At 43.6% G+C, this 14,179-nt stretch overlaps 1 pseudogene; it reads left to right on the top strand.

The window, feature by feature from the left end:
* Positions 1 to 13,458: 13,458 nt before the first annotated feature.
* LOC136650063 (5S ribosomal RNA) lies at positions 13,459 to 13,577 on the top strand (annotated as a pseudogene).
* Positions 13,578 to 14,179: the final 602 nt, after the last annotated feature.

Consider the following 14,179-nt stretch of genomic DNA (forward strand, 5'->3'; position numbering starts at 1 on the left):
TTTGGATACTAGCCTATAGCTCAGTATTGTGAATGCAAACTCTGTGCATTACAAAACTTCAAGTTTTAATGCTGATCTTAATCTTTGATTACAGAGAACATTTTGGGTTGTTTTGGACAGAATGATCTCATACGATTTCTGATTTCCTGACAGTTCATTCAGTTTTAAAAGTTGCTAATTGTCAAAACTGTGCTTCAATTTTTGTGCAGTAAAATTGTATTTCTCAAATGATTTGTACTCATCTGATTGAAGCTAGTGGGATGCCTTGATGTAGGGAATTTGAAAACAGCAGGTGTCCACGTTCCGCCTTTATTTTAGGCACACTTGGTTAGGAGTAAGTTCCATTCAGCTTAACAGGATGTATTGCGGGGGTCATATGTTTAGAACTGGGGAATAAGATAATTTGATCTTTCCAAAAATATTCTCACTAACCTGTGTTGGATACTGCATAATGTTATGCTACTGTAATAAGATCTCTCTGTTACAGCATTTTCAATTATGTTAACTGCATGATGAAACATCTTCTGATTCTTCTTTGGAGTGTAGCAGGCAACAAAAACAACAAAAAAACTTTACTCTTCTTTTAAAATGCAACAATGTTGACACTTGTTTTTCCAGATTTGAAAACTTGAAAACCAAGAGCAAGATTTAACAGCAGTTTTATTTCACTGATGTGTCTTCAAAAAAAAGGAAAAAAAATCCAAGTCTCCTATATTTTGGTGTCTTGTGGTTTCAAAATTGTTACTAACTTCTCTTCATTTCTTACCTCCTATCTGCTGAGAGAATATGACATGCTTCCATTACAGCAACTGTTACCCTGCACATGCCTGATCTCGGAAGCTAAGCAGGGTCAGGCCTGGTTAGTACTTGGATGGGAGACCACCTGGGAATACCGGGTGCTGTAGGCTTATACCATAGTCTTTCGAGACTGAAGGTTGCCAACCAATTGGCCAATATTTAATTTGATAATTAAGTGGGGAATCAGATGGATGCTATGACCAAATTCTTTATGTACTGTATGTCAGTTTGTACTACTTGCAACAGAGTAACCTTTTGAGTTCTGGCAATTATACATTCAATTGATGGCTTCTTTCTTTAGCGTTCCTCTGGACCAAAAGAAGAACTGTAGTTAGCACTGTGAAGTTCTAGACTTGCTTAATTCCTGGAGAATTCAGTTCAACTTATTTTTATGTTGTACGGCAGCATTATCCATGCAGGCACTGCAAAAATCCTGTAGAATAATCACTGTTCAGTCATCTTCGTGCTGCACGTTGGGCTATATTCTGCAAGCCTGCTTGTATTTGTGTGTGTAACATATATCAGGATGTCTCTGAGGAACAGGAAGAGTCACTGGCTATCTATTCATTAGAGCTCCTGGGATGAAATTCACAAATATAGTGATGCTGATAAGAAAACTACTCCTATATGGTTACGACACCAAAAATGTTCAATATTAATCACCAGAGATCAGATGATACTTATTTCAATGGCAAGTATGGTCTGAAATCTTGCTGGTCCTAAAGTTATTATAGTTACAAAATGCTACTCTGCACACGGAATTATCCTTTGCCACCTCCATTTTGAAAAATATGACTGCTGAGAAAGATCATAGGTGAAACCTACTGCAATATCTTTTTATTTCATAAGTATCACTAAAAGATAATTGATATGACTGAAAACTTTGAGAGTTAAAAAAAAATAAATCCATTTTCTTCAGGCACTGTATCTTAAAACCATAACACCCTGCCACAGGATGTGGATTGAGACTATGGATCTAGGTAAGTTCATGGATAAATTGCACCCCCATATCTGAGATACAGATTCCAGAACCAGCCAAAGAATGCTGCTTAACTCATGCTTCTAAGCCCAATATCTTTAGGACTGCAATAACGTGGTTTGATCCAGTCTTGTGATCCCTGTGCTTCTGTGGATAAAGAAGAGAGTCTGACCATTGGGCTGTTTTATCTACTAATGAAAGCCGTGTTCATCTTGCAGGGATTGATCCAGTTTCACAAGTCACATAGAAAGCATTCATCTTTCAAAGTGAAAGCTGCAGAGTTGCTCATATAGATTGTTTTCTTAATGGACCTCTGGGCCAGGCAGTCCCTATTGTCTGCTATACTGTACTAGCAAATATGGTGTAAGTTTGATTTTTGCAATAGCTAACATGCTTTATCTTGCAAAGTAGTACTTGGTAACTTCATGCACTTTCTGTGTGATGATTGAGGCACCTGCAGTAAAAGCTACCCATTCAATTATGCATGATTTCATGTACACTAATGCACATATATACACCAATAGGCGCTCAGAAAACGTACCCAAAATAAATCAGTGTGCAAGTAGCCATGGTTACCAGTTCAGTGATGCATTTCACTGTCACATGCCTTTCTAACATGATCAATAATCATGTTGTAGTTGGCGATATATTGATCACCATGCAACGCTGAACAAGCAGCATCATGCAAAAAAAATCAGTGCCTTGCTAATTGCCACAAAATCTGTGCAGGGTTTGCCTCTTTGTCATCCTGTTTATGAGCTGTCCATATTTACTTTATGAATTTTATGCCCTGCCTTTTCCCCCACACCATGAGTGCCCAAGGCAGCTGACAAAATATATAAATATACAACCATGGATTAATATAAAAGCAAACTTTAAACCAGTAAATGACAAAACCACCAAGAGCAGCAATAGAGTGGCAGAATCCAACAAAGCAGCAATAACATAGCAAAAGGTGACAATAAATACTAAAGCAATAAATAGCAATAAAAGCAGGAGCATTTAATCAGTAGAAATCTTATTAGGAAGAGGCACGAGTGGCATCGGGGGGCCAGATTGGGCCCTGGATGAAAGCCCATGCACAGCAGAAGACCCACCTGGCCAGGCTGACCCCTGAATCCTCTGTACTGTTGGTAGTGCCCAATGTGACATCAGGGGGTTAGACAGAAGTGCCACAGAATCCCAAGTGCTGGCTTTGTTCCAGAGCCTGTGCTGTACAGAGGGGTACTCATAATAGTCTGTCACAGGAAAAAAAAAAACAACGATCAGTCTTGTGACCCCTTAAAGTCTAACTGATTGTGAAAGCAACTCTGCATGTGGACTTAATACAGAGGGAAAACAAATGGTCATATATGGTGCTAAATTGCAAGAAGGTCATGTGTGCATTTCTGTGCACAACTCAAATGTATATGAGATAAGAACAGTTGTGAAAAAGAAATATTCACAACTGCCTGGCGATAATGCAGTTCTCCTAGCTTTGCTATGCTAACTTTGCTACTACTGGTGCTACATTAACATAGTAAAATGACTTTTGTATTATAACCAATTGTGGGGTTATTGTGACTCTTTTGCACAGCAGATGTTTGTGCAGGATAGTCACAGACTTGCTCTTTTGTTACTACTTCAATCATTGCGTGATCTTTTGGTCCCTTTCTTTCGAATGCTTAAAAAAAATCTATACAATGTTTGCTTAACAACCTAATCGCCTAAAAATGGGGATCGGAGTACATATCCCCGTCATTAAGTGGTGCACACCTGTACTCATTTTATACATACAAGTAGAATTGAAGATAGAGCTGATGAAATGGCCTCTGGTTCATGAATGCTGATGCCACAACTAGTCTTTGAGGAGTTACATAAAGACAATGTTATCATGGATAGAGTTCGGGTACCAGAATACCAGATGCTCAGAATAACCTTTGGAGCTTATCCATAGGAGCCAGTAGACTCTTTCTTCCACTGGATCACTGCTGTGCTATCAGGCACATAGCATTGCAACCCCAGGCTATTTATTCCAAGACAGACTCTTCTGTGCTTCCCTTTCAGCTGTCAGCAAACTCATTTTTCTCCAGACCCTGGTGTAAAGGGTACTTCCAAGAAAACAGGATAGTGAACCATGCATGCAGAGACTTTGGGAAAGATACATTTGTAGGTTCTTCTAGGAGAGGCATAGAAAGGCTTCCCTTGGAATAAACTGCCTGGCTACACTGTGCTATGTGGCAGGGCCTAGGAGAGGGGAGTAAAGGGGGTACTTTGTACCTGGGCCCAGGGTCAGAAACGGAGCCCAGGAGCCAAAGAAGGGGGTCCAGAAATTTTCTGGGATCTGACATTTTCCAGTCTCAGACTTATTGCCCACACAGGATGCACATGGCACATGACGGCAACTACTGCCAGAAGCCACGAGCACCAGGCCCAGGAATGCATATATTCCTTAACAGGGTCACATCTGGGAGGAAGCTGGCCTGCTCCAGGAGCTCTTTGGCTTGTGAATCTGCTTGCAATGGAGTGGATGGGAGCTCATGGACACAGCTGCAGGGCTACAGTTGCTGCAGAAGTGGTGCCCATCCCCATTGCACCCCCACTCTGTTTCACCCCCCTCCTTCCTTGGGAAGGGACCCCAAAGAAACTTTGTACCCCCTGATAGAATTCCTCTTGGAGGCCCTGCTATGTGGTGGAGCCCTGGCAGGGGGTGGTAGGGCTTGACTGACTGCTGTAAAGCACGTATTTCTCTGTGCATGTGGGCCTTGCAGAACTGCATCCAAACCTTGGAACTTGTTCCTAGTAAGTGTACTTACCACAAGTGCCATAGTGGCTACTGCAAATCTTTCCATGCCATTCTGGTATCATGTGGGGATGAGGGTGCACCTGCTTATTCGCCCACCTGCCCTCAACTATGTGACCCAACCATCTGTCCAAGTAGCCAATTATTTGGTGAGTATCTCTGTCTATTTTTATATTAGCTACTTTGATCACTCATGCTATCATTTCATGTGGTTGTTGTCCATCATTCAGATTTAAACACTCTCTTATTCCTCTCTCTCTCTCTCTCTCTCTCTCTCTCTGTGTGTGTGTGTGTGTGTGTGTGTGTGTGTGTGTGTTGAACTTCTATGCAGCTAGCATAGCAAGTACTGTGGGGTGGGTGTAGGGAAGGTGGAACCAAACTATAATGACCAGGATAACAGTGGCAATGATGAGCATGCATGTGGTACCATCAGTGCACACAAGCCAATGCTATGAATTTGACAAGTAGCACAATCCCATCCATGTCTACTCAGAAGTAAGATTCATTGAATTCATTGTGAACTTTAGTTGAAAAGCGGTATATAAATACTGTTTAATAATAATAATAATAATAATAATAATAATAATAATAATAATAATAATAATAATAATAATAATAATAATAATAATAATTCAATGCAATGTGCTCCCAGGAAAGTGTGGATAGGATTGCAGCCAAACATCTTCCAAAAGTTTACCAAAAAGTCTCGTAAATTACAAGCTGACTATGAATTGAACCAAAGCAAGTCCATCACTAAAACAGCCTTTGAAAAGCTAAGCATGGACCAGCTGTATTGGAGGATCAGAAGTCTGATTCTATCTATTGTACATTTATTTGGAAGCACTGAAGTGCTATTCACATGTTCCAAAACTGTATATGATGCACCCAAGTAGAGGGAGAACACAAGGGTCCTGGCTAGTCCCACCACAGCATTGCCATGCTCCTTAGCCACACCCTCTGGTCTCCCTGGATTTTGCATTTGTCTGAGGAGGGCAGTGCTGAACCTAGGTTACTTCCTTGGTGAAACTGAGAACACTGAATGCCACAGGGTCTAAGCTGCTGAAAGGAGGTGTCCCTGGGTTCAGCACTGCCTTTCTCAGACAAATGCTGAACCCAAAGACAGTGGTGTGTGAGGCCAAGGAGCATGTCAGTACTGGGGCAGGGCTAAACTGGCATATTTCCATTCCCTCCCTGCCTGGGGGCAGCATGCTCAGTTTCTGAATGCTTGACTAGGACCGGGGTTCAATCAAGGTTATTCCCAAGTAAGCCTGTATTGGACAATGCCCATTAAACATCCCAGACAGCTCAAGTAATTAGTTTGCAGACCTCTCATTTCTTATTCTGAAGTTGTTCCATGCATAATAATGAGATCTCCAGATTAGTGCTTCAGGGATTGCAAGTACCTCCCCCCACAGTAGGCCAAAAAATACATGCTTTAAGTAAACCACTTTAACAAAGCAATGGGATACCCCAGAATAAAGTTTTCTCTGAAGAAGACTACCAGGAAATAATGAAATGCCTGGGGCATATGACCCTAGCAAATATCCATTTTTAGAGCATTCGTTTGAGGCTTCTTCTTCTTTTGACTCGTTGGTACTATCCATTTTTTTTTCTTGCTGGAGAAAAATCTGACCATTTAGAGCCCATGATAGATGTACTATAAGCCCTGCCTGCCTTTTGACCTGCTAAAGTCAAACTGAAGACAAAAAGTATGACCCAATGCTTTTTCTCATCTCACAAACAAGAAGGAAGTCCTGCTCAGTCAAACCCAGGGTCCATCTAGTCCAGTACCAGCAGTGGTCAGACAATGGTTTTTTGAAACCTACAAACAGGAAGTGGAGGCAACAGCCCTCCCCTGTTGCTTGCGCCTTCACAAACGGCACAGACGCAGGCCGTTGTTGCTTAGCAACAACACTTTGCACTGTGCACCGCTACACTGGCCTCTGTCATGGCTAATAGCTGTCCCTGAAAGGAAGCGTCCCCAGGTTGCGGGACGTGTGAGTTCTCCAATCCCCCTTTAGATCTACCAAAGCTAGTGGCCATCACATCTCGTGGCACTGAACTGCAGAATTAATCATGCGCTGTGTGAAATGCATTGTCATATCTATCTACTGCTAATCAGTTTCATTTGGATGATTCTGCCCTTCAGTGATACAAGAGGTAGAAAAAAATTCTCTCTGCCCAGTTTCTCCACACCATACGTAATGCTACATGTCTCTATTGTGTCCTTCCTTAGCTTCCTAAACTAAAAAGCCCCAGAGGCTTTTAGCCCCTTGTAAGATGGTTTTCCACCTTTGGGATCCTTTTTCTTGCCCTTTCTGCACAGTTTCCAATGCTACTATACTTTTTTTCTGATATGAGACAACCAGAACTATCCACAATACATTAAATGTGACTCTACCATCTTCTCTATCTCCACATGTTGCAGGGGACATGGGAAGAAGGGGGCTTCTGTGCTTTAAGCTGCAAGTAAGGAGCATACAGATTATTACAGTATACCCCCTTGCACTGATTAAAAAAAACAAAACACAACTGCCAAGGTAATGCTCTCCCTCCTCTAGTTGTACTAAGGTCCCCTCCTGAGAACCATTTCTTACATTATGGCGTTAGTGCAAGAGCCATTTCAGTGCTGTGCTTCTTTCACTACCATCTCACAGGGCCTTCTCCCTGGTGGTAGAGAAGAAATCACAGAGCAGAGCCTCCCATCTGATGAAAGGAAGCAGGGTGGGGAGACAAGGCGTCTCATTCATGTGTTTGCTTCTCACACACTAAAATTGCACATTTTGTGTTTTGTTTAATCAGGTCAGGAAGAAAGCCCAGTGTTAGGTGCTCTAACACCTAACACCAAGAGGAGATGTTGACAATTTTCAGCACCAGCTCGGGGGCACGGTGACAACCCAGCCACATCACCTTTAGTGCCTCTTTAGTGAGAGGCAGTTGGACTGGAGAGCGTGAGTGTTGTTCTTCGTGGCTTCACATGGTCATGGGCTGCTGTAGTCTTCCTGGGCCAAGTGGCTGAGCATGGGGAGGAAGACGGGACTCTCCACTAGGTAGCTGATGCTTGTCTAGAAGCAGCTTTGAAAATGTTCGCAGGCAGCTTGGCCGCTGCCACTGGCATTGCTAGGGGGTGCGGGGGTGCGGGCCGCATCAGGTGACACACCTAGGGGGGTGACATGCCCTGGGGGAGCATGCACTAACATCGTGGGTTTAGGAGCTACCCTGTCATGCCATACACTGTTGGATGCGGAATGGCCAACGGAGTGCATTGCAAAAAACAGAATTGAAATCGCTCCTTTTGTTCAAATGTTATGGCCAAAAAACCAGAAGGAAAAAATGAATGGATCCCTATGGAAAGTTACAGTGAGCCGTATCGCACATTTACTCGCGAGTAGGTGAACTTGCCTTAGTCTGTTGGAAAGGGCAGGCTGGGAGGAATCCAACGACATCAGAACGGTCCCGATCCAATGAATGCAGCCCCCAAAAAACACCAGAGGAAGTCCCTGCCTCCCTCCCAACTGCAGTCTATGGAGCCAGGAACGAAGCCACATCATCACGTTTACTCGCGAGTAGGCAGATGTACCTTAGCTGGTGGTCAGGCCAGGCAAAGGGGAATGTGAGGACACCAGATGGGTCCTGATCCGATGGAGCTGGAGTGCAACAGAAGGCAAGCTTCCCCCTCCTAAAAAGAACAAAAAAGAGGCTTGAATGGTAATGGGAAAGTTTTCTATTTTGCACTTGCAAAGCCAGGAGAGTCTTTGTATTGATATGCCTGAAATAGAAGAACCTTAAACTGGGCACTGGGGAGGGCTGATTCTTTTTGGGGGGTTATTATTGCAGGCAGACTACAGAGTAAGCCCCATTGACTGCTATGGGACTTAATTCAGAGTAGACATGCATAGGATTGGACTCACAGGCTACAATCCTACCCACACTTTCCTGAAAGTAAGCCCCATTGACCACTATGGGACTTACTTCAGAGTAGACATGCATAGGATTGGGCTCACAGGCTGCAATCCTACCCACACTTTCCTGAGAGTAAGCCCCATTGACCACAATAGGACTCACTTCAGAGTAGATTCACTTGGTGGAACAGGACTGGCTCCCCCTTATGTAATTATTTCTTTTATTTTAATTTAATTATTTATAATTCTTTATTTTAATTTGCTTGATGATGTCACTGCTGGCCATGACATCACTTCCAATGGGTCCTGGACAGATTGTCATTCTAAAAAGTGGGTCCATGTGCTAAAAGTTTGAGAACTGCTGCAATAAGGTGTTAGTAAGTTGACACGGGTGTATGTGTGTGTGTGTGTGTGTGAGAGAGAGAGAGAGAGAGAGAGAGAGACTCTACACGTTTTCAAAATCACTAAAATCAGAATTTGGAGGAATAATCCCATCATGTTATATATCAATCAATGCATAATTTCATGCAGAATGCAATGAAACAAACCACATCAAAAAACCAGTTGGGGTGGGGCGATGGTACATAACCACGCCCATCAACTGGGGCATTGCCCCGCCCACTGCATGGGGTGATGCACAGGCCTCCCGCATTGGGTGATGCGAATCCTAGTGACGCCACTGGCAGCTGCACCAGCTGTTTGGAGCACTTCAGAGGAAGACAGGCCTCTGCTCAAGACACGAGCTGCATCTCTGGCCAGGGAGCCATGTGCTTGCATGATGTGGTGTCTGGAAAGCTTCTCTGACTTCTCAAAAGACTCTGAGATGGCTGCCTGAAACTGCCCAGGAGAAATGTGTTGTGAGTTTTATCTAGATGGGAAATGAAGACCCTGAACTTCCTTTTTTAGACATTTATCTGACATGGGAAGCCTTATCCAAGGAAATGTGTTTGAAATAAATGTTCACATAAAGGGGGAACAATTTTTGCCCTCTGCACACTTTTTTTTCAAACCTCCACCATTTACCAGTGATGAATAATTTAACATGTATGCACTGCTGAAACAGAGACGCCTGCGTTGGCTCGGTCATGTCGTGAGAATGGATGATGGCCGGATCCGAAAGGATCTCCTCTATGGAGAACTCGTGCAAGGAAAGCGCCCTACAGGTAGACCACAGCTGCGATACAAGGACATCTGCAAGAGGGATCTGAAGGCCTTAGGGATGGACCTCATCAAGTGGGAAACCCTGGCCTCTGAGCAGTCCGCTTGGAGGCAGGCTGTGCAGCATGGCCTTTCCCAGTTTGAAGAGACACTTTGCCAGCAGTCTGAGGCAAAGAGGCAAAGAAGGAAGGCCCATAGCCAGGGAGACAGACCAGGGACAGACTGCACTTGCTCCCGGTGTGGAAGGGATTGTCACTCCCGGATTGGCCTTTTCAGCCACACTAGACGCTGTGCCAGAACCACCTTTCAGAGCGCGATACCATAGTCTTTCGAGACTGAAGGTTGCCAATACCTAATTTACAGCCCAATCCAAACACCAGATTTATGACAGTAGAACACAGTTCCACTATTGTATGTGGTCATATGGTAGTGTGCACAACTTGCCACTGATGGCCATTTTGAAATCACACCTCAAACTGTGGCAGGGCCAGTGGCCTGTTGCTGCTACCGGCTACCAGCAGGGGCACAGGTAAGCGGGTAAGGGGGGGCAGGTGGTAGGAGGAATGGAGCAAGTAGGGGAAGGAACAGGCAAATTTCTGGGTAGGGAGGGGGGAGGGCAGGAAGCAGAATGGGGAAGGGAAGGGGTGGAGCCTGGCAAAAGCAAATTAGACTGAAATCCTATCCCCAGTCCCTTTCTCCTCCTCTCACCCTTACTGTCCTTGGACTTGCACCAGCAAAACAGCTGGTGTAGATCTGAGGAGACCCATTGGGGAAGCAGAGGTTAATCAGGAGGCATGGGTCCCTGATTTTGAGAGCCTTATATGAGAGAGCCAGGATGGTGTATCAGTTCTGGAGTTGGACTGACCTGGAAGATTCGGGCTCAAATCCTTGCTCATTCATGAAGCTTCCTGGGTGATCTTGGGCCAGTCACTATCTCTCAGCAACAGGGTTGCTGCGAGGACAAAAAGAGAAGGAACTATGTACACTGTCCTGAGCTTCTTAGAGGACAGGTGATTTATAAATGTGAAAGATGAAGGAAGGAAGGAATCACATAACATATGAATGACATAACATAACAAATTAGCGAGATTTTCTGCTACTGGTAGGGGTTGGACTATATGACCTTGTGGGTACATTCCAACTCTTTGATTCTATAAAGTAATATTGTGATGGGGTCTCTGTTTTGGAGACTTTTGTCTTGGGGCAATAATAGTGTTAAAGCTAAACCTGTTGACTCTGAGGTACATGTGTTACCAAATTAAAGTATAAGTTTTTTACCTTACCTTTTAAATGCACTACAGTTAACGGCTTTAAATATTATGTTTAGGTGATGGGAAAGATAGCTGAAGCCATGGAGCAGCAACTGCTTTCCTTCTACAGTTGGGATTTCAACACTCTAAACAGCGCTACAGGTCTGAGCGCTTGAGTCCTGGGAAAAGGCAACAACCCAACATTCCCGTTAGGGACTGGGGATAAATTGCATCAGTGGGTGGCAGGTCCCCACTTGTATTTTCTTCACTAACTTAATAACTTTGAAATTATATCTATAAAAATGTGGGGAGGGTGTGAAAGTGCTTTCACTTTCGGGGAAAGTGGGGAGGGTGTGAAAGGGTGTGAAAGTGCTATGAAACGTGTCACAAATAAAATATGAAGGAAATGGGGCTGGGAAGGAGAGATGTGCTCAGGAGGGATGGAGAAAGCTGTGTGGGATGGAGGGGAAAACTGAGAGCTAATAAGAAAATTCGGGGTTAACAATGGGAGCTGGTCATGCATTGTTACTACTATTGGAGTTGACGTGTATTAGTAATTGCTAGTGCTTTGGAAGACCAATCCTTCACTTCCCTTCAGTTTCTGCAGAACATGCCTTGCAACGCCAGTCTTTTTTGTTTTGTTTTTTTAAACCAAATGAATTTTAACAATAAAACATTCCATTCCTTTGATGCAGTAACTGGCATTGATGTGGTCAGACCTGAAACAAACTTAAATCTTAATGATTTAGGAAAAGTTTTCATCTGAATGCCCAAGCCTTGTAATTGAGGCTACGCTGACAATCCAAGAGATATTTCTGTAGGACCATCTTTAGATCTCTGATTACTTCCTTTTTCCTCGGTAAATAAGTGTTTAAACACATTCTTGTTATCTGTTGCCATTTTTATACCCATGTATCTCTGTGGTACTGTTTGTACTTTCCCCTTTAATGTGCCCTTTAATTCTTCTACCAGTTTTTCCTCACAGTTTGTTAAATACAAGTTCAGATGTAGTCTTCCTTACCTTGAGCCCAGAGACTTCATGGTGTGCATTAATTAATTCCCAAAAATCCCTCAAGGAATAATCAGAATTAGGAGCAGTCATTGCAACATCATCTGCATACAGTGAGGTTCTGAATTGTCTCTCCTCTGCTTTAAAACCATAATATATATTTTTTTCATTCGATTCCCTTGCTTATTGCAAGAGCCAGAGGAGTTGTGTTTTATTTTTATTTTTTTAAAATTGTGGGTTCTGCAGAGCACCTGCATGCCTTTGCATTAAATTGCTGCTAGACATGAAGAGAAGCAAAGTTAATGTAAACTGACAGGTGCTGGATTTCAAAGGCCAGGTATAACTCTGGGGATCCACTCTTCCATGGGGCAGACAGAGGCTAAAGGCATCTCCAGAACGCAAGTGGTTTACACTGACTGAAGATTGCTGATGCTGGCAGCATCAAAATGCACTTCACTCAAATGGGCTCCCAAGTCCATCTGTGACCTCCTGCTCTAATTTAACACACACACACAGAACAACATACTTCAGTACACTTTCATTCATGCAAGCCCTGCATTGAAAAGATTTGAGTCTGTTGGGGATTGCTCCCCAGACCGACCCTTTGCAAAGCTTCCCCAACCAACCCCTACCTCTCATTAAAGATTACATTGGCCATATTGCCGAGAGACTAAAGATGGGCAACTTAGCTAGCCTGCATTTTTTCCTCATCTTTGATGCTGAAAGGTTCTCTTAAGATCTCTTGAAAACATGTGTGAGTCTGTGGCATAGTCCTCCATGACAGGGGTGCCCAAACCCCAGCCCTGGGGCCACATGCGGCCCTCGAGGCCTCTCAATACGGCCCTCAGGGATACCCCAGTCTCCAATGAGCCTCTGGCCCTCTGGAGATTTGTTGGAGCCCGCACTGGCCCGACGCAACTGCTCTTAGCGTGAGGGCGACTGTTTGACCCCTCACATGAGCTGTGGGATGAGTGCTTGCTGTTTCATATCTGTGATGCAGTAGCAGCAGCAAAGGAAAGGCCTTTTATAGGCCTTTGTGCAAGGCCTTTTATAGGCCTTGAGCTATTGCAAGACCTTCATTCATTCATATAAGTTCATCTTTAATATATTCATTTATGTATACTTATGTAAATGTATTCAAATTTTAAATGTAAATTAATTCTTTTTCCCCCCCGGCCCCCGACACAGTGTTAGAGAGATGATGTGGCCCTCCTGCCAAAAACTTTGGACACCCCTGCTCCATGAGATGGTAAACCTGTGCCTGGGCCGTACTGCTTCAATCTGCCTTTAGAGGCTAACAGCCCAATCCTATCCACACTTTCCTGGGAGTAAGCCCCATTGACTGTAATGGGACTTACTTCTGAGTAGACATGCATAGGATTGGGCTGTAACATGACAAATGAGGACTTCTCCATATAAGAACATTACTTCCATTTAAAATCTAGATGTCAGAGAGTTAAGTTTGATTTTGATTTAGAATTGGATGAATCGGGGGGGGGGAACCTCCTCCCCTTATCTTCTTGTGGTCCATTACCCCAGGGATTCTTCTCCTAGTTCACTTCTGATATTAAGAATCAGGCTCTTTCATCCAAAGAAGTCTGCACATGCCCGATCTCGTCTGATCTCGGAAGCTAAGCAGGGTCACGCCTGGTTAGTATTTGGATGGGAGACCACCTGGGAATACCGGCTGCTGTAGGCTTATAGCACAGTCTTTCGAGACGGAAGGTTGCCAACCATTGGATTAAGAAAACAGATATGCGGGTGACCGATGATGATGGTTCAGCACCCCTTACCTGTTTGATGTTAAAATCAGATGCCCTCCAATTTGCAGTTCATTAACTGCAGGTCTGAGGTAGACCTGCAGTTAAACAAAAGTGGCTGCTGCTGTCGTGCCCAAACTGGCCCACAGACAAATGTACTGCCAAATGGAAAACCTACAGATGCTATGAACAAGGACAAGAATTTTATTATGATGATCCCACAGCTCTGATTTTTCATACCGATAGGAGTCAAAGTCTCACTTTTAATTTCCTCCAAAATATTAGGGTATTTTAAAATGACCACTGAAGCTGATAAGAGGGCTGTGAAATAAAGTGACTAGATTAGCCATCATTACAATCTTTCATTTCTTTCCTTCGTGTTATCTGGAACGATTGTCTACATCTACCCTTTCCAGGCTTAATAGTTCTCCCGTAACAAAGTATTTGCTTTGTTAAAAATTTCAGAACTATGCTAGTGTTGACTAGTCAGCTAATCAAAAAGTGCAAATTCAAGTGCAAATTCAAAGTCAGATGCCAATAA

Source organism: Tiliqua scincoides, chromosome 4 (genome assembly GCF_035046505.1).
Source record: "Tiliqua scincoides isolate rTilSci1 chromosome 4, rTilSci1.hap2, whole genome shotgun sequence".
In the NCBI taxonomy this organism is placed as follows: domain Eukaryota; kingdom Metazoa; phylum Chordata; class Lepidosauria; order Squamata; family Scincidae; genus Tiliqua; species Tiliqua scincoides.